The sequence below is a fragment of the Phocoena phocoena genome, chromosome 19, assembly GCF_963924675.1.
Source record: "Phocoena phocoena chromosome 19, mPhoPho1.1, whole genome shotgun sequence".
Taxonomy (NCBI): domain Eukaryota; kingdom Metazoa; phylum Chordata; class Mammalia; order Artiodactyla; family Phocoenidae; genus Phocoena; species Phocoena phocoena.
In genome coordinates, this window is record NC_089237.1 from 42770462 (window position 1) to 42796986 (window position 26525).

Here is a 26525-nt window from a genome sequence, read left to right on the forward strand (position 1 = left end):
AGTGCTCAGAACCCGGGTTTGTTTGGCCTGAGCTTCAGTCCCCAAGTTATTTCTCTAAGACTGGCACGTGGAAAAGAAACACTGATTTTTTTTTAACTCAGCAGTTTCTTTCATACAAAAATAATATAAATTCACTGCAGAAACTCTAGAAAAGACAATGTATCAAAACCCTCCCCTTGGGCTTCCCCGGTGGCGCAGTGGTTAAGAATCGGCCTGCCAGGGCAGGGGCCACGGGTTGGAGGCCTGGTCCGGGAAGATCCCACATGCCGCGGAGCAGCTAAGCCCATGCACCACAGCTACTGAGCCTGTGCTCTACAGCCCGCGAGCCGCAACTACTGAAGCCACAACTACCGAAGCCCACGCACCTAGACCCCGTGCTCTGCAGAGAAGCCACGACAATGAGAAGCCCGCGCACCACAATGAAGAGTAGCTCCCGCTCACAGCAACTAGAGAAAGCCCGCGCACAGGAGTGAAGACCCAATGCAGCCAAAAATAAAAACAAATAAATTAATGAATTGAAAACAAAAACAAAAACCCTCCCCTTTCCCACTTTTCTTTAAAACACGTAGTTCTAACCACTTTTTTTTTTTTCTAGTTCTGAGACACCCTTGATCTACAGGGAGGAAATAATTATGTGACGTACGTATCCATTATTTAAAAATTACAAATTACACATCAAGATTTAAGGCAAAGCCAATTATGGTCAAGATAGCAGCTACATCTGTGCAACTGTGCAGGAGGAAGACACCAGGGTCGTCTCTCTGTCTTGATCTAGGGTCTGGTTACACAGTGAAAACTCACTGAGCTGTCCGCTTGTGGCCAGTGCACTTTTCTGTCCTATTTGTACCTTATACTTCAATGAAAAGTGTTAAAAAAATAAATTTGTAAATAGGTGTAGCCCAAAGGAATCTGCCATTCCTGATGTTGGGAAGTTCCTCCCCTACTTAACAGTATATCAGAAACACCTCCCCTCCCTGCCCAGTGGGTACCACTCACATTTTTAGTGGTTATAAATATTCTGCCCAGTAGCTATACCATAATTTACTTATTGACCACCCATAATAGCTGGGCATTGTGGTCATTTCCAACTTTTTGCTGTTACAACTCATCTTTGGGGGGTTCTACAGCTGTGCGAATGACCAGTGGACTGCCTGGCCTTTTAGAACCTTGACCTCCTGTTGTTCCAAATCCCACCTCAGCCGCCCAGGCCCCTTGGCCACAGTGAGGACCCAGGCTTCACCGTTGCTTGTCCCTCCTCCAACATCACTCACTCAAATGTCCTACTCCCTGACTGCGTACTTCCTCCCTTCCCACCGAACTCCTCAACATGGCCTACAACACCGTATGTTTTCGGGCCCCTCCAGCCAAATCTCCTCCCACTGCTTCTGTCACTCACTGCATTCTAGCCACACTGGCCTTCAGTCAGCTCCTCAAGCAAGCCAAGCTCTTTTCTGCCTCAGGGCCTTTGCACATACTGTTCTCTGTATCTCAAATGCTTGTCCTCCCCACTCATCATCTGGCAATGTCTGTTTATCCCACAGGTCTCCATTTATACCTCTATGAAATGTTTCTCCCGGACAAGCCTGTCCTGCCCATCTAATTAGGGCCTACCCCACTGTTACCCTGCCTTGTAGCACCCTATACTTTTCTTTCAGAACCATTTGCTGCAATATGTAATTATATGTTTATGTGATAATTTTATTAATTTGTAGCTTCCCCCCTACCCCTCTAGAAAGTAAGCTCCTTGAGATCAAGGATCATGTTTATTTTGATCACCACTGTATACCTTGTAGCTCCCACCATTACTGGCATGTAATAGAAGCTTCATAAATATTTGTTGAATAAATGAAAATAAATGGTTCTACAAGACATCTAAGTTTTTAAGCCTTTTGATAACAGTTGCCAAATTGTTCTCTGTAAGGATGTCTCAATTTGGTCTTTGATCAGAGCATCTGACTTCAAACTTGTGAGCTCTGGGTTTTTTTTTCCCAGTTTTTGTCAATGGCCGATTTTGTCAGAACCCGTTTTTTCCCCCTGAGAGTTCCAATACCTGAAATGCAGCCTCTTGATATTTCTTCCAGAAGCCCACTTCTAAATCAACCTGTAATTTAGTGGCAGCCCCTCTACAGCACACCTGCAAGCATTCGTTTACTTATTTATTCAATGAGGACGACTGGGTACCGCCTATGAGCCGGGCACTCTGCTGGGGGGTGATGGTAGTTGCTGGCCCCTCTGGCTAATCACACACGGTCACGTGGACACACACGTGCACGCACTCTCACATGCTGGTGGCCAGGCACCTTTCCCCTCCCCCCCGTAATCACCATCAGTATCTAAAGCACAGTCGGGCAAGGATGAGCTCTTTCCCAGACTCCTTTGGGGCTGGGTGGCAGGTGGAGGGTACGAAAGCACTTTGGAAACTGTAGACATAGCATGTAGGGAAAGGATTATCGTCACTGCTGCTATTGTTAATACTGTCACGGCAGACACCCTCCAGCCCACCATACCGCCCACCACATTCTCCAAAGCCCAAGCCATCCTGGGGGATTCACCTATCCACAAGGACCACGTTTCTTGCACGCCCACAGTACACTTTTCTAGTGAGGCAGTTGCAGGGCTCTGAAGCCCGCTCCAATTATGGGGACACACCCAGTGGGGTTTGGAAGCTGAGTGAGCAAGGGAAGACCCCATACAAGCAGCCCTCCTCCCTCCCTGACCTTGGTGGCCCTGAGCTTGTACCTCTGTCCCAGCTGACCCTGCTTTTCCACTCGGGCGTGACTCTGGGGGTGAGGGGTGGGCAGAGGCTGTGCATCCTCTCTCTGTGACCCCCCTGAACCTGGCACCTAGCAGGCCCTTGGGAAAGGCTGGAAGAATTCCAGAGAAGGAGGAAGGTGGCTTTCTGCCAGCTCCCGCCCTGGCCGGCGCCTCCTCAGCATTGCAGCTGTCCCCACACTCCCAGCCAGGCAGCCTCTGACACTGCCAGGCAATGATGTGGCTTCTGAGAATAGAAATGCCCAGGTGCCAAGGGGAACCCACCCACCCTCCCAGCTGGTGCCCCGCCTCCTCTCCTCCTGCCCTCTCATCAGTGGCATTCTAGGGGGTCTATGAATGCAGGGATGGGCTGGGGCTCCCGGTGCTCACCCCTACAATCCTCTCCAAGGTTGGGGTTATGCTTTAATTATCTCTGATGTGAGGCAAGGGCAGAGTCGTCACCGAGCGTTGAATGGCTGATATGGAGGCCCAACCTCAGATCCACGAAAGGGGCAGCAGGCTGTGGATTCAGATTCAGATTCTGTAATCCATGGAGTCCGTAGCTCCCCAGGGCTGGGAGACACGGGTGGGGCCAGGCTATCTGTCCCCCTGCCTCCAGGGAAAGCCAGCCTGGAGCAGAGGTGCCAGGGTGCTCGATGACAGGCAGATAGATGGGGTCCTGGGGACCACTGCAAAGTCCCTGGAACACCGCTGAGCGGTGGGTCCAGGGCTCCCACAGTGCTCTTCAAAGAGTGAAAGTCCAAGAAAGCAGTGGGTATGAAGGTGCCACACCAACCATTATACAGCCCTGTAGGAAACAGGCAGGGTTCACCGAGGGCTCGCCATGAACTCTGGCTGGACTAGCCGCATTTTTTTTCTTTTTTTGGTCCGCGCCAGGCAGCTTGCAGGATCTCAGTTCCCCACCCAGGGACTGAACCTGGGCCCTCGGCAATGAAAGTGCAGAGTCCTAACACTGGACCGCCAGGCAAGTCCCTGGACTCATCTCATCTGATCCTCACACCAGCCTTAATAGCAGCTACTTTACAGTTGAGGAAACCGGGGCTCAGACATTTAGAGAGGTTACGACACTTAGAGCAGTGGTCCCCAGCCTTTTTGGCACCAGGGACCGGTATCGTGGAAGACAATTTTTCCCACGGACGGGGCTGGGGGATGGGTATACAGGCGGTAATGTGACCGATGGGGAGCGGCAGGTGAAGCTTCGCTCGCTGGCCTCCTGCTGCGCGGTCTGGTACTGGTCCGCGGACTGGGGGTTGGGGACCCCTGACTCAGAGAATCCCTGTAGTGGTAACTCTTCCTTGACCCCCCCCAAGCCCCGCTGACCCGAGTATCAGCCTCTGCACCCTCCTGCCTTCCACAGAGGCAGGCTCTTGCCAGGTTGCACCAAAGTATGTTTCAATCCCCGCCCCGCTCCGTCCTCTTGTATATGGAGGAGCAGCACCCCCTAGGGCTGGAACCCCTCACCTTGATCACCAAGAGCGTCAACCTTCCTGGACACTAGATAAACTTCTGCTGGTACCCCCGAGGGCAGGGGTGCGCTCAGTTGACGCAGCCCTTGATTCGGCAGACGGGGAAGCCAAGTCGAGGAGAGGGGGAGGGGCTTGCTCAAGGTCACACGGTGAGAACAGCAAATAACCACCCACAGGTGGTCTTCGTGGTGAACCGGGGCCCCAGATGCTGGGGGCCTGCCCGCGGGCTGGGGGAGCGGGGCGCACACACCACGCAGGGCTGGGCTGCGCTGGGGGCGCGCCGGGCTCCCAGGCGGGAGGGCTGGGCGCACTGGGCCTGCCAGGGGCGGCGGAAGCAGCTGTTGTTGCTCACACAGCTGGGCCGCTGACCTGGCTGCCAGGGAAACTGGTTGTTTCCCTGGCAGTAAAATATTGATCCTCCTTTTTCAGGCCACACAATTAGCAGGCTTCCCCTTCTATTTCGGTTGCCTTTCTCTTCAGGCTGATTTTTTCCCCCCACTCATTCCCCCGAGGTCACACCTCTTCTAGCTCAGACCAGATGATGTTCAGAGCTTCACGGCCACTGCCCTCTGATTGATCACCAGCCAGATCCTCCCTGAGTGTGGGCCCGGCCACCCACGCCTCTCCAACTTTTTTTTTTTCTAATTTTTATTTATTTATTTTTGGCTGCGTTGGGTCTTTGTTCCGGTGCGTGGGCTTTCTCTAGCTGCTGTGAGCGGGGGTTACTCTTCGTTGCGGTGCGTGGGCTTCTCATTGCGGTGGCTTCTCTTGTTGCGGAGCACGGGCTGTAGGCGCGCAGGCTTCAGTAGTTGTGGCTCGCGGGCTCTAGAGCGCAGGCTCAGCAGTAGTGGCGCACCGGCTTAGCTGCTCTGTGGCATGTGGCATCTTCCTGGACCAGGGCTCGAACCCGTGTCCCCTGCACTGGCAGGTGGATTTTTAACCACTGCGCCACTAGGGAAGTCCCCGCCTCCCCAATTTTGACACGTGCAAGCCAGACGGACTCAAGTGAGCTATTACCTGAACAAGGGAGATAAGCTGGCTCAGTCTGCAGGTCTAATAAATGTTAGCCATTCAATTATTAATCAAACAAATGCTTAGTAACCCCTCTTTGATGCCAGGCCTGCTCTAAGCACTGTATACGTACAAACTCAAGGAAGCCTCACCACCACCTCAGAAGAAGATACCATTTTTATTCCCATTGTACAGGCGAGGGCGCTGATGCTCAGGAAGGCCAAGTCATTCAGGGTCAAGGTCACACAGCTAGTAAGAGGCAGAGCTGGGATTTGAACACAGGCTGCCTGGCTCCAGAGTTTGTGCTCTTAACCAATAATTACTATTATTTCTACTAATATAATGATAATCACTATTATTATCACAAGTTTGGGGCTTGCTCTGACCAGAGAAAGGATAAATTTGTATTCTGCTCACTTTCTGTTTTTCTGCCTGTGCCACCTGGCGTATGGGATCTTAGTTCCCCAACCAGGGATCGAACCCAGGCCCACAGTAGTGAAAGTGCAGAGCCTTAACCAGGGAATTTCCAATTCTGCTGTCTTTTCACCTAGAAAAACTGAGTCCAAAGAGCCTTTGTTTAAGAATTTGAATATTTAGGGAATTCCCTGGCAATCCAGGGGTTAGGACTCCACGCTTTCACTGCCGTGGGCCCGGGTTCAATCCTTGGTTCGGGAACTAAGAACCCAGAAGCCACGCAGCGCAGCCAACAAAAAAAAAGAGATGTTTTTTAGCGCAGTGGCAAAAAAATTTGAATGTTTAAAGGAAAAAGTGTAATTTCAAATGCTGTACTGCTAAAGCTCAAGTCTCCAACTAGCATCCCAAATGAGGCTTGTAGACAGACTTAAATATTGAAAATGAACTGCCAAGATCCAAAAAGCTTCTGGTGCAGGTTAAGATGGAGTCAGTAACACTACACTCTGTCTCTTTCACTGATCATAGCTAAAAACTCTGGACAGGATACATAAGGCAACTATACAAGGACTCTGCAAAGTAAATCACAGCAGGCAAACTGGGAGAATAATTAAAACTTGAAGTAAACAACAACAACAAAACCCAAAAACAAACCAAAAACCTTGAAGTAAGATGAATACGGTGGTAAGTCCCCTGATTTATTTTTTCTCACATATTTTCCAGCCTAGACTCAGGTAGCTCAAACCGCAGAACTGCGCAGCAGATACGAACAGAAAAAGCTCCAAAAGAAACACTCTCTTTTAGTTTTTTTTTTTTTTTTTTTCTGGCCTCACTGCGCAACATGCAGGATCTTAGTTTCCCGACTAGGGATCGAACCCATGTCCCCTGCAGTGGAAATGCGGAGTCCTGACCACTGGACCACTAGGGAATTCCCCGAAACTCTCTCTTTTTGATGAGAGGTCAGGGAAGGGAGCCCTTTTGGGACAGAGAGAGTGGGAGAAATGCCGTTTTTGTTTCTGTTTTTAATTCCCTTTTCCAGCCCTACCCCAAGCTGCAGTCTCAGAGGTGGGTGGTAGCAGCAGCTACAGCAGCCAGGAAGGCACCTAAAACTTGGAGAGGAGGAAAGTCTTTCTCTGTGGAATGATACACTTGGAAAAAACGGTCCCTGTGGTCAAAATGGGGAGGGGGAATTCCTGTTACATGTTTCTCTCTTCTTCCTCTCACCAATGCATCCTGCAGGTAGACCAGTCATGGAAGGTGTGAAACAGCACAGAGTGGCCAAGACCTCAGATTTCTAACCAAAGGACCAGGAAAAGGGGCTCCTGGGAGCTTATGGGGGGCGAGGATCACAGAGAAGAGAGTTTGAGATTAGGATCCAATAAGTTGTACTTGAAGTCCTGGGCCTACTCCTGAGCTGCATGTACATGGAACTAACCCAAAATAGTATATGCCAAAGGCTTTGAGAACTGAACTACAGAGTAGACAGTGAACAGACCGGCCCCAGGAGAGTGCACACTTGAGGTGGACCCAAATAGCACTTCAAAAGCTTTGAGAACTAAACTGACTGAGTAGCTCAGAGGGCAGGTAGGGATCTGAGGTTTCAACCTAACTGGGTTGATTTCCTGATTAAAAACAAAGAAACAGGGCTTCCCTGGTGGCGCAGTGGTTGAGAGTCCGCCTGCCGATGCAGGGGACACAGGTTCGTGCCCCAGTCCGGGAAGATCCCACATGCCGCGGAGCGGCGGCTGGTCCCGTGAGCCATGGCCGCTGAGCCTGTGCGTCCAGAGCCTGTGCTCTGCAATGGGAGAGGCCACAACAGTGAGAGGCCCGCATACAGAAAAAAAAACAAAAAAAAACAAAAACAAAAAAAAAAAACAAAGAAACAAAAATTAATATTCTTCAGAGTATTTTTAACAGGACCCAGAGTCTCATAATATAATATTCAGAATGTCCAGGACACAATCCAAAATTACTCGACATGCAAAGAGACAGGAAAACCTCAGCAATGCACAGGAGAAAAGATAATAAATACCAACTCCAAGACGATCCAGATGTTACCATTAGTAGATGGAGACTTTAAAGCAATTATAACTATATTCCATGAAGGAAGGGTGAACACTCTTAAAACAAATGGAAATATAGAAATTCTCAGCAGAAAAATAGAAGCTATGAAAAAGAACTGAATGGAAATTTTGGAATGCAAAAATACAATAACTGAAATATTTAAAATTCACTAGATGGGATCAGTAGCAGAATGGAGATGACAGAAAAAACAGTTGGTGAACTTGAAAACAGTGCAGTAGAAATGATCTAATCTGAGCAAGGAAAATTACCGAAGATTAAGAGGAATGTTATATAAGAGGGTCAACTCACTAAGAAGATATAACAATCCCAAATGTGCACGTACCTAACAACAGAGCTTCAAAACGCATGAAGCGGGCTTCCCTGGTGGCACAGTGGTTGGGAGTCCACCTGCCGATGCAGGGGACACAGGTTCGTGCCCCGGTCTGGGAAGATCCCACATGCCGCGGAGCGGCTGGGCCCGTGAGCCATGGCCGCTGAGCCTGCACGTCCGGAGCCTGAGCTCCGCAATGGGAGAGGCCACAACAGTGAGAAGCCCGTGTACCACAAAAACAAACAAACAAACAAAAAAAAAAACAAAAAAAAAAAACGCATGAAGCAACAACTAACAGAACTGAAAAGAGAAACAGACAAATTGACAATTATCATTGGAGACTTTAGCACTTCTCTTCAGTCATCAAGAAAACTAGTTAGATTGAAAATCAACAAGGATATAAAAGAACTGAACAACACCATTAACCAGTTTAACCTAATTGACGTTTATAGAACTCTCAGATAATAACAGTAGAATACATATTATTTTCATGTGCGCATGGAACATTCACCAAGATAGATCATATCCTGGGGTCGTTAAACAAAACTTAACAAATTTAAAAGAACTGAAATCACATAAAGTGTGTGCTCTGACCATATTGAGCACATACTCAATATGTGCATCGAGCATCTTTATGCCTATCACCTTGAACTCTTTATCAGGTAGACTGCTTATCTCCACTTCACTTGGTTCTTCTTCTGGGGTTTTATCTTGTTCCATCATTTGGAATATATTCCTCAGTTGCCTTATTTTGCCTAATTCTCTTTTTATTTCTATGTACTAGGTAGGTCAGTTACATTTCCTGACCTTGGAGAACTAGCTTTATGTAGATGTCTTATGGGGCCCAGCAGTGCACTCCCCTCTGGTCACCACAGCTGTATACTCTAGGGTTGCCCCCTGTGTGGGCTGCACAGTCCCTTCTATTGTGGTGGGCTGACTACTGTGTACACACTGGTAGGTATGGCTGGCTTCCACCCCAATTGGTTGCCAGGCCCTACCTAGTGTGGAGGCTGCTGGCCACTGGTGGGCATGGCTGGATGCAGAGCACAGGGTTATGGGCTAGTACCAGCCCACTGGTTGGTGGAGCCAGGTCCTGGGGTCATTGGTGGGGGGCCAGGAGTCCTGGAGCTGGTATCAGTCTGCTGGTGGGCAGGGCTGGGTCCCTGCAACTAGCTTTGGGGTCCTGGAGGTCCTAGGGCTACTGCTAGCCTACTGGTGGGGAGGGCCAGGTCCCAGGGTGCCTGGGAGGCTCAGGGTGCCTACAGCAGCTAGCCTGCTGGTGGGTAGGGCTGTGTCCCCCGCTCAGCTACCTGCTTAGCCTAGGGTGGTCCCAGGACTGGTGCTGACCAGCTGGTGGGCGTGGCCGGCTCTCAGGGCTAACAAGCTGGAGGGAGGACTCCAGCATGGCACCTGTCAGCACCAGTGTCCACATGGTAGAATGAGCTCCCAAAGATGGCTGCTGCCAGTGTCTGTGTCCCCAGGGTGAGTCCCAGTTGCCTCCTGCCTCTCTGGGAGGCTCCCCAAGATCAGCAAGTGGGTCTGACCCAGTCTCCTTTCAAATGACTGCTTCCGTCTGGGGTCTTGGAGTGTGAGATTTTGTGTGCGCCCTTAAGGGCGGAGTCTCTATTTCCTACAGCCGTCTGGCTCTCCTATAAGCAAGCCCTGCTACCCTTCAAAGCCAAACATTCTGGGGGCTCATCTTTCAGATGCAGGACCCACAGGCTGGGGAGCCCAATGTGGGCTCAGACCCCTCGATCCTTGGGCAGAACCTCTGCAATTATGATTATCTTCCTGTTTGTGGGCCACCTACACGGGAGTGTGGGTTTTGACTCTACTGCGTCTCCACCCCTCCTATCCATCTTGCTGTGGTTCCTTCTTTATATCTTCAGTAGTAGATCTTTTCTGCTAGTTTTCAGGTCATTCTTATCGATAGTTGCTCTGTAAATAGTTGTGATTTTGGTGTGCCCATGGGAGGAGGTAAGCTCAGGGTCTCCCTACTCTGCCACCTTGGCCCAAACCTCTCCATCTTACAGCTTTTAAAATTAATAGCTTAATAAGTCCAGAGGATTTTCAGGGGAGTGAAAATACTCTGTACGGTATTACAGTTGACCCTTGAACAACACGGGTTTGAACAGCATAGGTCCGCTTATACGTGGATTGTTTTTCAATAAATTACATACAATACTGTATGATCTGTGGTTAGTTGAATCTGTGGATGCAGAACCACAAATACCGAGGGAACACGGATACAGAGGGCCAACTGTGGGACTTGAGCATCTGAGGATTTTGGTATCCACGCGGGTCCTAGAACCAATCCCCCACGGATACTGAGGGACCACTGTTTAATGATGGACATATGTCATTAGACGTTTGTGCAAACCCGCGGAATATACAATATATATTTGTATATTATTTATATATATAAGTAAATTTATTTATATATGAATGATACAACACAGCCACAACCAAGTGGGGTTTATCCCCCAAGGCTGGTTCAACATTTGAATGTCAACCGATGGAATCGAAAGATGACGAAAGAAAAAAACCATACGATCATTTCAATCGATGCAGACGGAGCAACTGACAAATCTGACATCCATTCATGATAAAAACTCTCAGCCAACTCAGAATAGAAGGGACCTTCCTTATTCCAGAGGAAGGAAAACTGATGTTCACACACGAAAAACTATACACGAATGTCTATAACAGCATTATACACAACCGCCAAAACCTGGAAATATCTCAAATGTCCTCCGACAGTGAATGGATAAGCAAACTGTCCTGTAATAAAAAGGAACAACTGACAACAGATGCATGAATCTCAAACGCATTATGCTGGGCCAAAGACGCCAGTCTCAAAAGGTTACATATGACGATTCCACTGACGCAGAAGGGCAAAACTATAAAGACTGAGAACAGGTCAGTGGCTGCCACGGGCAAGAAGGAGGGGAGAGTTTGAATACAAAGGGGCAGCACCAGGGAGTCTGGGGGGTGAACTGTCCTGTACCCTGATTGTGGTGGTGGTTACAGGAATCTACGCAAATATTAAAAATCATGGAATCATATGTCCCCTCCCCCAACAAAAAGTGAAATTTACTATTTGTAAAGCTAAAATGTTTAAATTTAATTTATTTTTTATTTTTTGGCTGTACCGCACGGCATGTGGGATCTTAGTTCCCCGACCAGGGATCAAAACTGCACCCCTTCACTGGAAGGCAAAGTCTTAACCACTGGACCACCAGGGATGTCCTAAAATATATATATATATTTTAATAAATTTATTTATTTTTGGCTGCATTGGGTCTTCGTTGCTGCATGCGGGCTTTCTCTAGTTGCAGCGAGCAGGGGCGACTCTTCCTTGCAGTGCGCGGGCTTCTCGTTGCAGTGGCTTCTCTTGTTGCGGAGAAAGGGGTCTAGGCACGTGGGCTTCAGTAGCTGTGGCTCATGGGCTCAGTAGTTGTGGCGCACGGGCTCTAGAGCACAGGCTCAGTAGCATGGGCATAGTAGCTCCACGGCATGTGGGATCTTCCTGGGCCAGGGCTCGAACCCGTGTCCCCTGAATTGGCAGGCGGATTCTTAACCACTGCGCCACCAGGGAAGTCCTAAAATATATATACATTTTTTAATCAAGGAAACTGCACACACAGAGGGGGGTATCTGGCTTTTCTTAAAGGTTTGGAAACACTTCCCCACAGCAACAATGGGTCACATTTGTGTTAGAGCATATGCTCTTTAGACAAGCCTCTGCTCTGCTCCCCAGTCTGCCACAGTAACCTCCAAACCCCAAGTTCCCACCCCTAGTTCCCCCCACCCCCCAGGCCGCTTCCCTTCCTGGGCCCGTGGGCATCCTGGGAAGTCCTGCTGCCCTAGGGGGACCCCCAGCTGGGCTGAGCCCCTGAAGTTTTCTGCACCAGCAAAAGGAGTTCCAGGGATGGGCTTGGGGGAGGGCAGAGTTGATACCCCCCAGCACAAAAAAGCAGCTGCAAAGGAAGGCAGGCAGGTAAAGAGAGGAGGCGCAGGCCCCTGGAGGGTCAGGGTTCCTTGAGACTCCCTGGGCCAGGCCAGGAAGTGCTTTCGGTTCTGGCAGGAGCCCTGCGACCACCACTGGGAATCCTGTGTCCCACACAGAGCTTAGACTGCCTTCAAAGTGCTTCTGGGGAGGAGGCCCCCTGGAGGGGCTGAGGCAGCTGGTGGAGCTGAGACCCACTGGGGTAAGGCACATGGACGGGGGCATCCCGAATCCCAGGATTCGCTGGACAGTATTCCGCTGGGAGGGGGCTGGTGGGGAAGGACGTGGCCGGCTGCAAAGGGAGCAGAGTGGAGAGAGGCGTTCCAGTCAAGGCGAGTTCTGGCGTGTGGGAGGCAAGGGTGTCATCAAGAATGAGGCCAGGGAGAGAGGGAACGGGGTCTGAAGGAGAAGGGCTTGGAAGCCACGCCCAGGAGGCTACACTTCATGCCCGAGGTCTGGAGGCACAGACACAGCAGTGACAGTCACAAGTACGCAGCTCCCAGCTGAGGAGCGCTTCCTAGGTGTCAGGCGTCGGGAGAGAAAGAGCTGGGTCACTTCCAGCTCCTTCCCACCACCCCAGGGGTTCCTGTCCTCCCCTCCTGGCCTCAGGGCCACGCGCTCAGGGCTGCTTGTTTATCCACTTTCCCAGGCGGCCCAGCTGCCTGACAGTCAGGGCACACAATGGGGCCCTGTATTCTGGAGCCCCTACCCCCATCCCCAAGGGACAAAGGGCACACGGGGAGGGGAGGCAGCCACCCGCCCTCTCCATTAATTCTCAGGAGCGGGGGAGGGAGGGGAGGGGAGTCAGGCCAGAGTTTCAGCAAAACCAGCTGGAGACAAGGACAGGGAGGGCTTCCCAAGTGGTCCTGCCAGGCCCTGCTTCTCTGGACCCAGCTGCAGACCACCCCCAGCCTCCAGAAGCCCACTCTCCCCCCGGGGAAAGGCTGTCCCACGCAACCCGCCAGACTTGCCCTGACTGGGCCACAGGTGGGTGGGGAAAAGCGCCTTGTACGAAGCGCCCTGAGGAGTCAGGAGCTGGGGGCTTAGGGTCAGCTCTGTAGTTCGTGGGGCCAGTGCAAATGGAGACACCAGGCCCCTCGTTCAAAATTCATTTGCAATTTCAAGATGGTGACCGCAGGGCATTAAACCCCGAGTGACTGCACAGGTCGCCCGTCAGTGAAGCCGGCTCCGCTGGGGCTTCAGTACGTCCCCATGGTGTGACCTTGAGGCCTCAGCTTGCACGTCTACAGTGCACTCCTGACCAGCCCACAGGACTATTGTGAGGCTCGAGCGAGACTGTGGCTCAGAAAAGGACCCAATAGAGTGTAGAGCGCCATGGAAGTGTCCCGTGCAGAGGGGCATAAAGAGGGGCGTGGCGGTGAGCCCCCACCCTAGCAGCAGCAGGGAGGCTGAGGGGTGGCCTTGCAGTGAGGGTTAAGGTGGTAAAGTAGGGCGGCTCCAAGCCCCTTTGTGAGTCTCAGGGATGCTGTGCTTCCCTGGCCCTCAGTCCCGTACTAGCTCTGCCATCAATGACCTCACAGAGTGGTCTTGGAGAGACCCCTCCTTCTCTGGGCCTCAGTTTCCCCATTTGGAAAATGAGGGCATTGGAGCCATTAATATTGAAGGTCTCTTCCGCTCTGAAGTCTGTAGGATTGCAATGTTTTCCCAGGGAAGTCTGGGGGTGGGCAAGGGGTTAGGCGGATAAAGAGAAGAAAATCAGAGAACTAGATGAAGTAAAGGGCTGGGAGCAAACGTCTCCATCCAACGCAGCTTCACGAGGGACCCGGTAAATAAATAGCGTGGGAACCCTGGAGTGTGCCCCTGGGGGATTACTCAACTGCTCTGACCCTTTTACTTCCCCTCTTCTATAAAGTCAAGAAATTATGACAAGGGGCCTCCCTGGAGGCACAGTGGTTAAGAATCCACCTGCCAATGCAGGGGACAAGGGTTCGAGCCCTGGTCTGGGAAGATCCCACATGCCGCGGAGCAACTAAGCCCGTGTGCCACAACTACTGAGCCTGTGCTCTAGAGCCTGCGAGCCACAGCTACTGAAGCCCGCGCGCCTAGAACCCGAGCTCCACAACAAAAGCCACCGCAATGAGAAGCCTGCGCACCGCAATGAAGAGCAGTCCCCGCTCACCACAACTAGAGAAAGTCCACACGCAGCAACGAAGACCCAACGCAGCCAAAAATAAAATAAAATAATTTTAAAAAAGAAAAAAGAAATTATGACAAGGACTGAAGCAGATCTTGTTGGTCACCTCTATGCTGCCCCTCCTCTTCTCCCTCCCCTTTGGGCAGCCCTGATGTGGCTGAGAAGAACAGTTGCCTTGGGGCACCTCAACCCCAGGGCACAAGTCCTTATTGGACCAAGCCAGTCAGGTGGGCTCAGCCCCCTTGCCAGTGATTGGTTTAGGCAAAAGCATGTTGTACATTTCTGGCCAATGAGACATGAGGAAACATCTGCAGGAGGCTTCTGAGAGAGGTTTTCTTTGATGATGGGAAAAAGAAAAGACAACTCACAGGAAGGGCTCCCCGCCCTTGACCTCTTGGAGAGGAGACACCACCCTGGGCCTCCCTGTGGGAGCTGATGGAATGGGGCTGGGTCCTGGATGATGCCTCTGAGGCTCTGAAGGAACTAGCCCTGGAGCTGCCCTAACACTGGGCCCAGCTGTTTGGACAAAGAATACATTTCCTCAGCATATAAGCCATTTTGCATTGGTTCCTGGTTCTTAAAGCGGTGGGCTCGGGGGTGGGGGGATGCTGACAGATGAAGGACCCCTCATTTAGGAGCAGCAGGGTTTAAAGGCGGTGGTGGGAGGGTGGCTGCGTGAGCGAAGCGCTCAGCGCACAACCGAGAGGGGCCATGGGGTTGAGGTGCCTCTGGCCAGGTGGCCAGGAGGGCCAGTCACATGGTACCCAGGCCACCACCTCCAGGGCTGAAAATGCCCTCCTTTATGAGACCCCCAGTGTGTCCCACTGTCACCAGGCGGCCCCTCATCCACAGCCTGGCTTCTGCTGACCAGAGCCCCTTAGGCCACCCAAGAGGGCTTTGTTTGGTGTCTGCACAGGAATGAAAGGGTTAGAAGCCCAGGTGGTCTCTGAGGTAAACTGGCCTACGCATCCATCTGTCCCTCTGTCCATTACTTCAGCAAATGTCTCCGCGGCTCCCCAACCCGACTGTCCTGTGGGGAGACAGACCAGCTCCCAGGAGGCTCCCAGGAAAGGGACAGCTGTCCTGATATATTTTTGAGTGAAATAAAAATAGCCTAGGGAACAGCACAAAAGTGTGTAGATGACTGTTAACACTGCCACAAGCCCAGGGGCAGTCTAATGTCACCTCCTCCATTTGCCAGCTGTGTGACCAAGGGTGACTGACTCAGCCTCTCTGAACAGTAGCATCTGCCTCACGGGATGTTAGGATTTAATGGGAAAAACATCGAGACTTAGCCTGGAACCCGGCACAGGGCAGACTCCAGATAAATGGGTGTGTGCCAGGCACACTGCGCCCGGAGGCTGGTCACGAAGCTGTACACACAGGTTACCTCCTTCCGCTGGGACGGCAGTCCTTTCACCTCTTCTTGCCACATCCTTTAATTGGTTGAATTTTTTTAATGAATTGGGGACTTCCCTGGTGGTGCAGTGGTTAAACCCAGTGCCATGCTTCCTCTTCTAAATGTCCCTAAAGCTACAGAGGGTCCATAATAATAACCTCCCTGTATGAAGGGCTTAGGATACAGCAGGCACTCAGAGCTCTGCCTCGTTCTTTCATTCCCTGCTCACAATACCCCTATGAGGACAGCATCACTGCACCCCCATTTCCCAGATGAGGCTAAAAAGCTCAGAGACCTAGCCCAGGTCATAGAGCCAGCAAGTCGGAAAGCTGGGAGCTGACCTCTGGCCCATCCAGCCCAGAACCTGAGTCCTTGACCACAAAATCCTCCTGCCCCGCAAACCCTCATCAGGCAGCCTTGCTTCCAAGTCACACGATTTCAGGGAGGAGCTCAGGAGGAGCCGGAGCTCCTGGGCACTGGGCCAGCCCCCTCCCCTTGCACTTCCTTTATTCACTCCCTCAGTCGTTCAGGTAACACTCACTGTGCCCTTGTTACGGGCCACATGCTGGGCTGGGTGCTGGGGACAGAGCAGTGCACGAACCCAGCTCTGGTCCTCGCATTCTGTCTCCCAAGAGAACCACAGAAACAAACGCTCCTCACGCGTGGTCCCACTACCTGCTGTTTCTCTCTGCCCAACGTCACGTTGGCAGGTGCACCCTGGTTTCCTCTGGGGAACTACCCCTCCCCATTCCAGGGAGTTTGGGTGGCCCGCCTCTGGGGATGGGCACCTGACCAGGCCTGGCCTGTCAGCGATTCCCCGCTTCCAAGCATAATTCTTTGCCTCAACTGGGAAAAGAGCAAACATCATTAAAACATTTAATAGATGTTGGGAAGACATGTGGTACAATGTACCATCTGGTCTTGGATAACATTCTAACAAAAGGAGAACAGGGCAAGGAGGGTGTGGTCTTCGTTAACGCGCTGAAGATGATAAACCTGAACCCAGGTACCAACATTACACTCAATGGTAGTAAGCAACAGTCACTCCACTTTAAAACCTAATAAGAAAGGGATGACGGCGGTCTGCTTCTGCCACCAACCCTTATACCTACTGGCTCCACCAACTAGTCCAGGGCCAGAGCAGAGGGCAGGGAACAACCTCAGCCCTCCAGCCACTTCTGGCTGCCCGACACCAGCTCTGCAGTCATCTGTGCCCAGCAAGTTTCAGTCTGTCCATCCCCCTGCTGTGCTGCTGCTGTCTTTTCTCCCTGCCTTTGGAGGCTGGCGTCCTCCCCTGACCCCCAGTCAAGACGCACGACTACCTCTTGCCAGCCTCTTCCCTCTGCATTAGACCCCCTCCCGCAGCAACACCGGCCTCAGCAGCACTGCCTTTGGGACACTGTCTGTGAGAGCACCCAGGGCAGCTGCAGCTCAGGCACCTACCCTGGCCTGTTTTCCTTAACTTGCAACTTAGCCATCTGGCCAGCGTCCCAGCATGCCTCACTCCCGAGCCCTCCTAAGTCAGGGCCATGTCTCCAGTACCCACCCAGGTTCCAACTAGTTTTATTAAAAAAATTCTGTTTCGTATTATACAAATTTCCTTTTTAAAAATTTTTATTGAAATATGGTTGATTTACAACCAACTAGTTTTAGGTACTTCCCTGGTGGTCTAGTGGTTAAGACTCTGAGCTTCCACTGCAGGGGACGTGGGTTTGATCCCAGGTCAGGAAACTGAGATGCCACATGCCGCATGGTGAGGCAAAAATAAATAAATAAATAAAATAAATTTAAAAATAAAATAATAAAACAACCAACTAGTTTTAGAAATGCGTGTGAGTCCCATCTCAGAAGGAAAAGTTGGGACTTCCCTGGTGGCGCAGTGGTTAAGAATCTGCCTGCCAATGCAGGGGACACGGGTTCGAGCCCTGGTCCGGGAAGATCCTACATACCGCAGAGCAGCTAAGCCCGTGCACCACAACTACTGAGCCTGCGCTCTAGAGCCCGCGCGCCGCAACTACTGAGCCTACGTGCTGCAACTACTGAAGCCCATGCGCCTAGAGGCCGTGCTCCGCAACAAGAGAAGCCACCGCAATGAGAAGCCCGCGCACCGCAACGAAGAGTAGCCCCCACGCGCCACAACTAGAGAAAGCCCCCGTGCAGCAACGAAGACCCAACTCAGCCAAAAATAAATAAATTAATTAATAAAAAAGGAAAAGTCATTAGACTCAGAAATATAAGAAAAGAAGACATAATGAAATTATTACTTTTTGAAGAGGACATGATTGCTTACCTAGAAAATCTCAAGAAATCAACCAGATAAATTACAAGTAATAAATGAGTTCATACCAGTGGGGAGGTATGCGATAAATTTACAAAAATCAATTGCATTCCTATATGCTAGTGACACGCAGCTAGAAAAAAAAATCAGTGGAAAAGAAGTTTCATTCTCAGTAGTAACCAAACACATTAAATACCAAACACTAGTTTAGCTTAATTGTAAGAAATTTATTTTTAATGTTAATATTTTGTTCCTACTGGGAGAACTAAATACATAATAAAGATGGTAATACTCTCTAATTTAATAAGTTTAATGCAATACCAATTAAAGAACTTGAAAATGTGTTTACATACTTAAAAATCCATAAACGGTGAAGAATCAGAGAGAGCTTTTTTTTTAAAGGTAATGATGGCTGACTTTTATCAATTTTAAAATATAGCAAGTAATAATGATCAAAATTTATAATGTTGCATTAAAAACAAGACCAAAAAAATCTTAGAGCATCAAAAAGGAATAACGACGGTCATGGTAACACATGGGCAAGAAAAGAATCCATGAGTCCATAGCGACACTCAGGAAAGGTGGTGAAGGAAAGATCTTCTACACAGAACAACCTCTATCTCTAGAAGGAATGAAAGAAAAATCACCATTTTGCAACCACCAGTGTAATTTACGCGGGCAAGGAGCATCAAGGGATGCTAAAACCATTGTGTGAGAAGCTATTTGAGAACCAAATATTTACACTGTCTAAGGTACCATCCCACAGACTACTTATTAACTATAAAGGGGAAAAAGTACCATTATATGGACAAGATCAAGCAGACGTGGGTTTAACCAGCTGATCAAACTCAGCATCACCGATAATGGGACGAACCAATATCATGTGACTCCTTATGTGATGCTCTGAGGAGTACACACCATCACCTCTCCTTGCCAAAAGTGGGAGGAAACAATCAGACATAGCCAGGCGATCGGACAGCCTAAAGGACAACCGGCCCAGGCTTGGAAGAAAATGTCAGTGTTGGTTACAGAAGCAAAGAAAATCAGAGATAGCTCTAACTTCGAGGAGATGAAACAGGAAAATGACAAACTAGATGCCATACGTGGTCCTTGACTCGATCCTAGATCAAAACAAAAAGAAGCTTGGAAGGACATTTTGAGGACAACTGGGGGAATCTGAACATGGACTGAATATTACATGACTGTTGATTTAGCATTCAGTCTTAAGTGTGATGGTGGCACTTGTTCAGACTGGAGACTCTCCTTGTCCCTACACTCTGAAGTGTTCATGGGGAAAATGTCAAGATGTCTTCATTTACTTAAAATGCTTCTGCAAAGCAACATTAAAGGAGACAGATGATAGATTAGCAGTGGCAAAATGAAAGAAAGAAAAAGCAATTGTGACAAAGTGTTAACAGTGACTCTAGGTGAAGAGTATCTGGGTATTCATCACGTCCTTCTTTCAACTTTTCTGTTCGAACATTTTCAAAATAAAGCATGAGAAAAAAATAGAAAAAAGAATCAGTGTAATTCAGTTCTTGTTTAGAAATAAATTCAAACTACGAATAGAACCAAATGTTGGATGAACCTCATAATAAATTCCAAATGGGTAAAAGTCGAATATTTTTACAAATTGGGGGTTTTAACAAAATAGCTTATTTATTCTTGCTAGAGATGGGAAATAAGTTCCTAACTACTAAAAAGTGATAAATATACTTAGAAATAATGCAGATATGATATAACTGGAAAAAGAAATATTCAAATGTAGAACTTTTGAGTAATAAAATGTAATCCAGGACTTCTCTGGTGGCGCAGTGGTTAAGAATCCGCCTGCCAATGCAGGGGACACAGGTTTGAGCCCTGGTCCGGGAAGATCCCACATGCTGCGGAGCAACGAGGCCCGTGTGCCACAGCTACTGAGCCTGCGCTCTAGAGCCCGCGAGCCACAACTACTGAAGCCCACGCGCTAGAGCCCGAGCTCCGCAACGGGAGAGGCGACTGCAATGAGAAGCCCGTGCACCGCAACAAAGAGCAGCCCCCACTCACCGCAACTGGAGAAAGGCCACGCGCAGCAACGAAGACCCAAAGCAGACGAAAATAAATAAATAAATTTATAAAAAAATAAAATTATAAAGATCAAAATAAAAATTTCCCTTGATAAGCGCTCAACAGAGGTGGACATAACAGTTTATGCATTAGGAAATACCAAGAATAAACAGCAACATGGAAAAAATGTGGTCTCGTTAGCAATTAAAAATGAAAACTTAAACAAGCTTGAAATACTATTATACACTCATTAAACTGGAGAAACAAATCTGAAATAATACTCAGTGTAGATGGGAGAAGCGGGCATCCTTATGCTTCGGGCAAGGTCAGATATTCGGCCAAACAGGAGGCAGGAGGGAGAAAGGGGAGGAGACTGAAGGAGAAACAAAGACCATCCACGGCCCCAGAAGGCGCGGCCAGAAGCCCAAAATGGCTGTGTCCACATGAGTGGGCAAACAGGCTCTCGATTCCACCCACTCAGTGTCTAGAACGTGGGAGCAGGTGCCCCCTAGCAGTGCCCACTTGGGGTCAGGGGTTTTGAGAAACCCACACCAGAGGCCAGTCCTCTGGCTGGCAGCCAAGCACTGGGCTGGGAAGAGGCCAAGAAGGCTGGGACCCAGGGGATGGTCAGTGGTACTGAGGGAGGTCCGCCCCAGTGTGCAGTGCAGGCTTGGGGTGCCCAGGATCCTTCCCTCCTCACCTGCCACGTCCACTCTTTGGAAGCACTGCTCTCTTTGGGCTCCACCCCGCCCGTACCAGCTCAGGGGCTGGGCCCCGCAGAGGCTGCTGGCGAGCCAGGGGTTGACGGGCCCGCCCAGGTTCCCCTCCAGGTGTACCCGGCAGAATGGAACGCAGTGGGGACATTAGTAGTGACTGATGGGATGGTCAATCCTGGACCAGGTTTAAGCAGAGAGGTGACATGGCTCTGTCTGGGACTCAGACACAGGAAATACCATTAGGCGGAAAGGGGCCAAAAGAGCTCATATACACTGGTCACGGCCGCATGTGGGTGACCGCTAAGGGCAGGACATAGATTTTGAGGTCTAAAAATACAGCTTAACGCTAGTTCGCTTTCTTGTCCTCTCGAGTTGTTTATAAAATGACAACAATATTTGGAACTTTTTTGTTTTAAAAATAAAGAGCAGCTGCTCTCGGGAGGATTCCTGAGAGTGAGGGCAGGCCGGGGAGCCCCAGGAGCTGCCCAGGTGTGTGAGTGTCCTCGAGCTGGCAGGTACCCGCACCTGGGCTCGGGCCCCATCACCCAGTGACCTAGGTGGGGTCACAAAGGACTCATGAAAGGATGCTCTGTCCTGTTTGTCCCAGCGCCGTGCTGTGAGGTCCTGCAGACGGCCTGGCAGCCGCCCTCTGACCCTCCCCTTCCCTCCGGCAGCTCTAACGCCCCTCTCCTCGTCCCTGGACCGGAGCAGAGGCCTCCCAGCTCGGCCTGCTTTCCCCCGTCCCACATGATTCCAGATGGGCTTGTCTAAAACACAACAGAGACATGTCACCCTCAGCTTCAACCTTCAGGATGAAATCCACCCTGTCCTCTCCATCGTGCCTCCACCTGCCTGGTCAGCCCTTCCCCTCTCTCACCTGTCTGCCTCCTGCCAGGTATGTTTCTCCTCTGGCACAGCCATCCTTCCCTTCTGCCCTGGTGGACCCTGGTGTTCAAGACTCAGGCCCAGCATCACCTCTGGGAAGGCTTTTCCATCTCCGGGCAGAGCAAATCTGCTGTCTTCACACCCCACTACACCTAAACGGGCCTCCAGCCCTGCCCTTCTCACAGGTGGACCAAGGTTTCTATCTTAGAGGCCCCTCCCACGCAGAAGCGAGCTCCCTCAGGTGAGGAGTCCTAACCTCTCCATCTGCGTATCCTCTCACACTGTAACTGAGGAGGACCCTATGGGGCCTTCCCAGGACAGAGCACCCCCATGTCCTCACCTGCCTCTTACTTGTAGAAAAACTTGAGCCTCCGAGGCTTTCCCCGAGTTCCAAAGAGCACACTTATTAGAGAAGTGGGAGAAGGCAGAAACAAAGGAAAACAGTCAAGCAAGACAAAATAACAATAATTTAGCCACTAAACACAGTCAAGGGCCTTTAGTTCCTCCTCAAGGGCTAGAGAGAATATTCTGAGCCATAGCCTTGGGCTGTTATGCAGATACTGAAACCCCACCAAGTGGAAGAAGTTAAGTGCATGCTGACCACGAGCATGTAGACCCCAGACCAGCTGGACCCAGAAGGTTGATGACGTTGACTCCTGATGACCTCACCACCAACCAATCAGAAGAATGTCCACGAGCTGATCTTGTCCCCTGCAACTCCCTCCCTCACTCTGTCTTTAAAAACCTTTCCCTGAAAACCATTGGGGAGTTCAGGCCTTTTGAGCGTTAGCTGCCTGGACTCCATCCTTGGTGCCTGCAGTAAATGCTGCACTTTCCTTCACCACAACCCGGTGTCAGTAGATTGGCTTTACTGAGATCGGGCGAGTGGACCCAAGTTTGGTTTGACAGCACCAGACTTGACACAGAGCAGGTGCTCAAAAAGATCTGTAAAAGAATGGAAATGGGGGGCTTCCCTGGTGGCGCAGTGGTTGAGCGTCCGCCTGCCAATGCAGGGGACACAGGTTCGTGCCCCGGTCTGGGAAGATCCCACATGCCGCGGAGCGGCTGGGCCTGTGAGCCATGGCCGCTGAGCCTGTGCAACGGGAGAGGCCCCAGCAGTGAGAGGCCCGCGTACCACAAAAAAAAAAAAAGAATGGAAATGGATAGCCCACCCAGAAAACGTAGAGTCAGTGGTGGTTAACAGTCACATTAGCAAACACACGTGGCTAACATTATCCCCACTTTATAGATGAGGAGACTGAGGCACAGAGAGGTTAAGTAACTTCTCAGGGTCACACAGCTAGAAAGTGGCAGAGCCGGGTCCCAAACCAGGTGAGCCTGATGCCAGGGCCCCGGCTCCCAAGCTCTTCTCTGTAGCACAGAGAGAAAGTTAAAGCTGACCTGGCCTGAACAGAGACGCTGGAGGGAGGTGGAGGAGATGCGGAGCACGAGGGGTCAAGGCCAGCTGGGGCCACAGGGCCTCTGTGGCTGGGAGGAGACAGCAGCGCCAGCCTAGAAGATGGAGGAGCCTGGAGAATGCGGACTGGGTGCTGGCGGGGTGTCCGGATTGAGAGCCCGGGCCCTGCCCCTGCTACAAACCCATCTGGGACTGCAGAGGGTCGCGGAAGGGCGCCAGGCAGGAAACCAGAGCAGCCAGAGAAATGCTGGCCTCCCGGGGCTCTTTAATCACCATTTGCACAGGAAGTGGTGGTGATGCATAATTCAGGGCGTGGTTGCAGGCAGCCTCCCTCTGCTCTGAAAAGTCAGCTCCTGCTGCCCCCTGCCACCTTTCACAGCATCTTCTGGGTGGCACACTGCCCGCAGCCCCACCTACAGGCAGTGCCTGCCCACCCTGCAGATTCCAAATCTACTTCTACTTACAGCCCCTGCCTGGTGCTGCTCCACCCTTGGAAGCCAGACCACCCCAGATTTAGAAAACCAGAGGGAGCCTCAGATTGGAAGTTTCTATGTCAAATTTCTGAAACTCAGATCTGATCACTTTCCCCCTCCCCTGGCACTGGAACCTGGAACCCTCCAACGGCAGGCAGCTAAGGAGGCAGCTTTAGAATCAGACAGACCTGGGTTCACATCCCAGCTCCTCCAGTTACTGTGGGACCCTGGACAACTCCCATCACCTCTCAGATTCTCAGGGCTATTGCGAGGATGAAGGGAATAAGAAACACGAAGGGAGTCGGCACCAATCCTTCCCTCACCTCCGCTGTCCACAGAGCCACCAGTGGCCGCAGGAGAAATTCTGGCCCTTGAACAAGGGAGGTCAGGCCTGGAAAAGTACCAGGTGGAGGAAAGGGACCAGAGGTGCACTCCTGGGGCTGAGAGCAGCAGGGGGTCACGGAGTAGGTGGGCTGCAGAGACCATGCCAACAGGCATCATGGCCGGCCTTAATGTATTATCTCCTTTCCTCAAAACAGTCCCACAAATAGGGGTTCTGACCACCATTTTACAGAGAAGGAAACTGACGTCCATCCATCATAATAAGCACCTTTTAAATAACCTGGGCTTTCTCTTTTTTCAGAAAGGCTTCAGCCCTTGCCAGACCCAATGGCCTGTGTGGGAAGTGAGAAATCATAAAAACAGCTAACTCCAGTGAGGGTAGGCAGGTGCTAGCGTACTGCTGCCTGTCCAGAACTCATCTGAGCCAGTCTCACAGCCCCAGTCCCTGAGCCCTCCCTAAGGTCCCTAAGGTCACCAGCTGACCCCTTGCTCCAGCCTGAGCTCTCACCCTCCTGCCCTTCCTGTGCCTTCACCATGCGAAGCCACTTGTCACTCCCTGAAAATGCCAGTCCCCATCCCTGGATCTGGGCTTAGGCTTTGCACATGTAGATACTCAATAAATGTTGGGTGGTGGATGGACAGATGGGGAGGCTAGGGAGGCTGGTGGAAGGGTGCGTGAACAGATGGATGGACCAACGGATGGATGGGTAATGAATGGATAAGTAGATGGCTGGCTGGCTGGCTGGCTGGCTGGATGGGCAGGTAGATAGATGGCTGGGTGGACGGATGGATGGATGGATGGATAGATGGATGGATGGATGAGCAGGTAGATGGTTGGATGGAGGGGATCATGAATGTGTAGACAGATGGATAAGTGAATGTATAAATGGATGCATTATTGAATGGGCAGGTAGGTAGTTGGATGGATGGGTAGAGGGAATGAAGAGCAGCAGTTCTAGGAGATATACCTTAGTTCACTGTATGAAAGAGAACTCAGCTAGAGCCTGTCAAGATGAAATGGCCTTGCCTCGGCAGGCAGTGAGTCCCCATCTCTTGGCAGGGCTGTTCTAGAGCAACACAAGCACTGAATGGACCTCTACTCCCCTTTCGGTTTTTGTTTTCGACTACCCTGTCCAGGTACTAGCCTCACACTTGGGATCTCTCCTCTAGTGCCCACTAGAGGCCTATGTGCAATCAACAAATGCTTTTGGAGGAAGCTGGCAATCTTCTCTGAGTTTTGTGCCATAGAAAGTGAGGTGTGGGTCAGACTCAAGGTCTCGGGTCTAACGGGAACTTAGAGACCCTTACAGCTATAGTTTGGGCTGTGGTGACCAGGAGGCCCACTCTCCTCTTGATCACGACGGTATACACACTTCTGGACTCTGAGCTGCTTTGCTCTCCCTGTCCCCAAGAGCGTGCAACTATGGACAATGGGTCCCTCAGCAGTGACCCCAGGAGTGGTAGTCTGCAAAGAATTGGTGGCCCTAAGCTATGGCTCCTGGGGGGCCTCCAGGAATCAGAAGATGCTGGGAATGCAGAAGACAGGGAGGGGCAGAAGGGTGCAAAGAGCCCAAGTCTAGTTGGGGGGTGGCTCCAACTGATCCACTGGAGAGGGCCAGTGGTCGTACCAGCAGCACATTCAAGCAGTGAATTACGGCTCTAGCCAGTTCTTACTCTGCGAGGAGGAGGCAAGGGCAGCTCTCAGACTGAGAGGCTGGGCAGACAGGCAGTCAGCATCCCAAGACGGGTAGCATCTTGCCTAGAAGATGCCTTCTGGTCTGGAAGATGAGATGCCCCAAGCCAGTCCAGCTGAGTCCTTGGACCCCCAAACTCAAGCCTGGCTTTTAAAGGGGCTGAATCCCACCTTATCAGGTTCTGTGTTCTTCCCTCATTTCTCTGTCATGGGCAGGGAGACCTAAGGGCCAGGGTAGAAGGAGGCAAGGGTCTGCCAGGAGGAGCAGGGCTGAGGCGCATTCCTGGGATCTGTCCACTGCCGGCTCCACAGCCCCACTGGGATGCCAGGTGCATCTCAGGTTTCACAGGCCAGCGTGGAACTCCTTGGCTCCTTGCCCAACCTGCCTCCTGCCTCAGTCTTCCCCATCCAGCAAATGGCAGCCTCTGAGTTCTCCAAATTCTCTCCTTTCACACCCACTTCCAATGGGCTCTAGTTATCCAAAGCCAGCCGCATCTCCGCAGCTGCACCCCTGCTCTGTGCCTCTTCCCGGCCCGGGAAGATCCCACATGCCACGAAGCGGCTGGGCCGGTGAGCCATGGCCACTGAGCCTGCGCGTCTGGAGCCTGTCCTCCGCAACGGGAGAGGCCGCAGTGGTGAGAGGCCCACGTACCGCAAAAAAAAAAAAAAAAAAAAAATCCTGGAAACATGTATTAAGGCAACCACCAACCACCAATGCAAAAGGTATTTCCATTAAGGCTACTCTGTAAAAATTTCAGGGCATTCACCCGATCATGTGAGGTTGGGCGAGGACAGCAGCTCACCCAGGCATGACATTCACTGTTTCCAGGCCAGAGGGCATTTCCCCTCCATCCCACCCCAGATCTGGTTCACCCAGCTCTAACTGTCCACCGCAGCCAGCTGTCAGCCTCCCCTTCGGTGCTCCACCAGAGGGGCCTGCTCTAGGCCCGGGGTGGGGACGGCCGCGGGGTGGGGACGGCCGCGGGGTGGGCCAAAGGGGCGGGCCAAAGGGGCCGCTGCAGCACGAGGCAAAGGAGCAGCCCCTCTCCACCCCACG

At 51.1% G+C, this 26525-nt stretch overlaps 1 protein-coding gene across 1 annotated transcript in view; it reads right to left on the bottom strand.

The window, feature by feature from the left end:
• Positions 1 to 26525, bottom strand: part of RAB11FIP4 (RAB11 family interacting protein 4) — a 113400-nt gene that overhangs the window by 80200 nt on the left and 6675 nt on the right. The window lies entirely within an intron of this gene.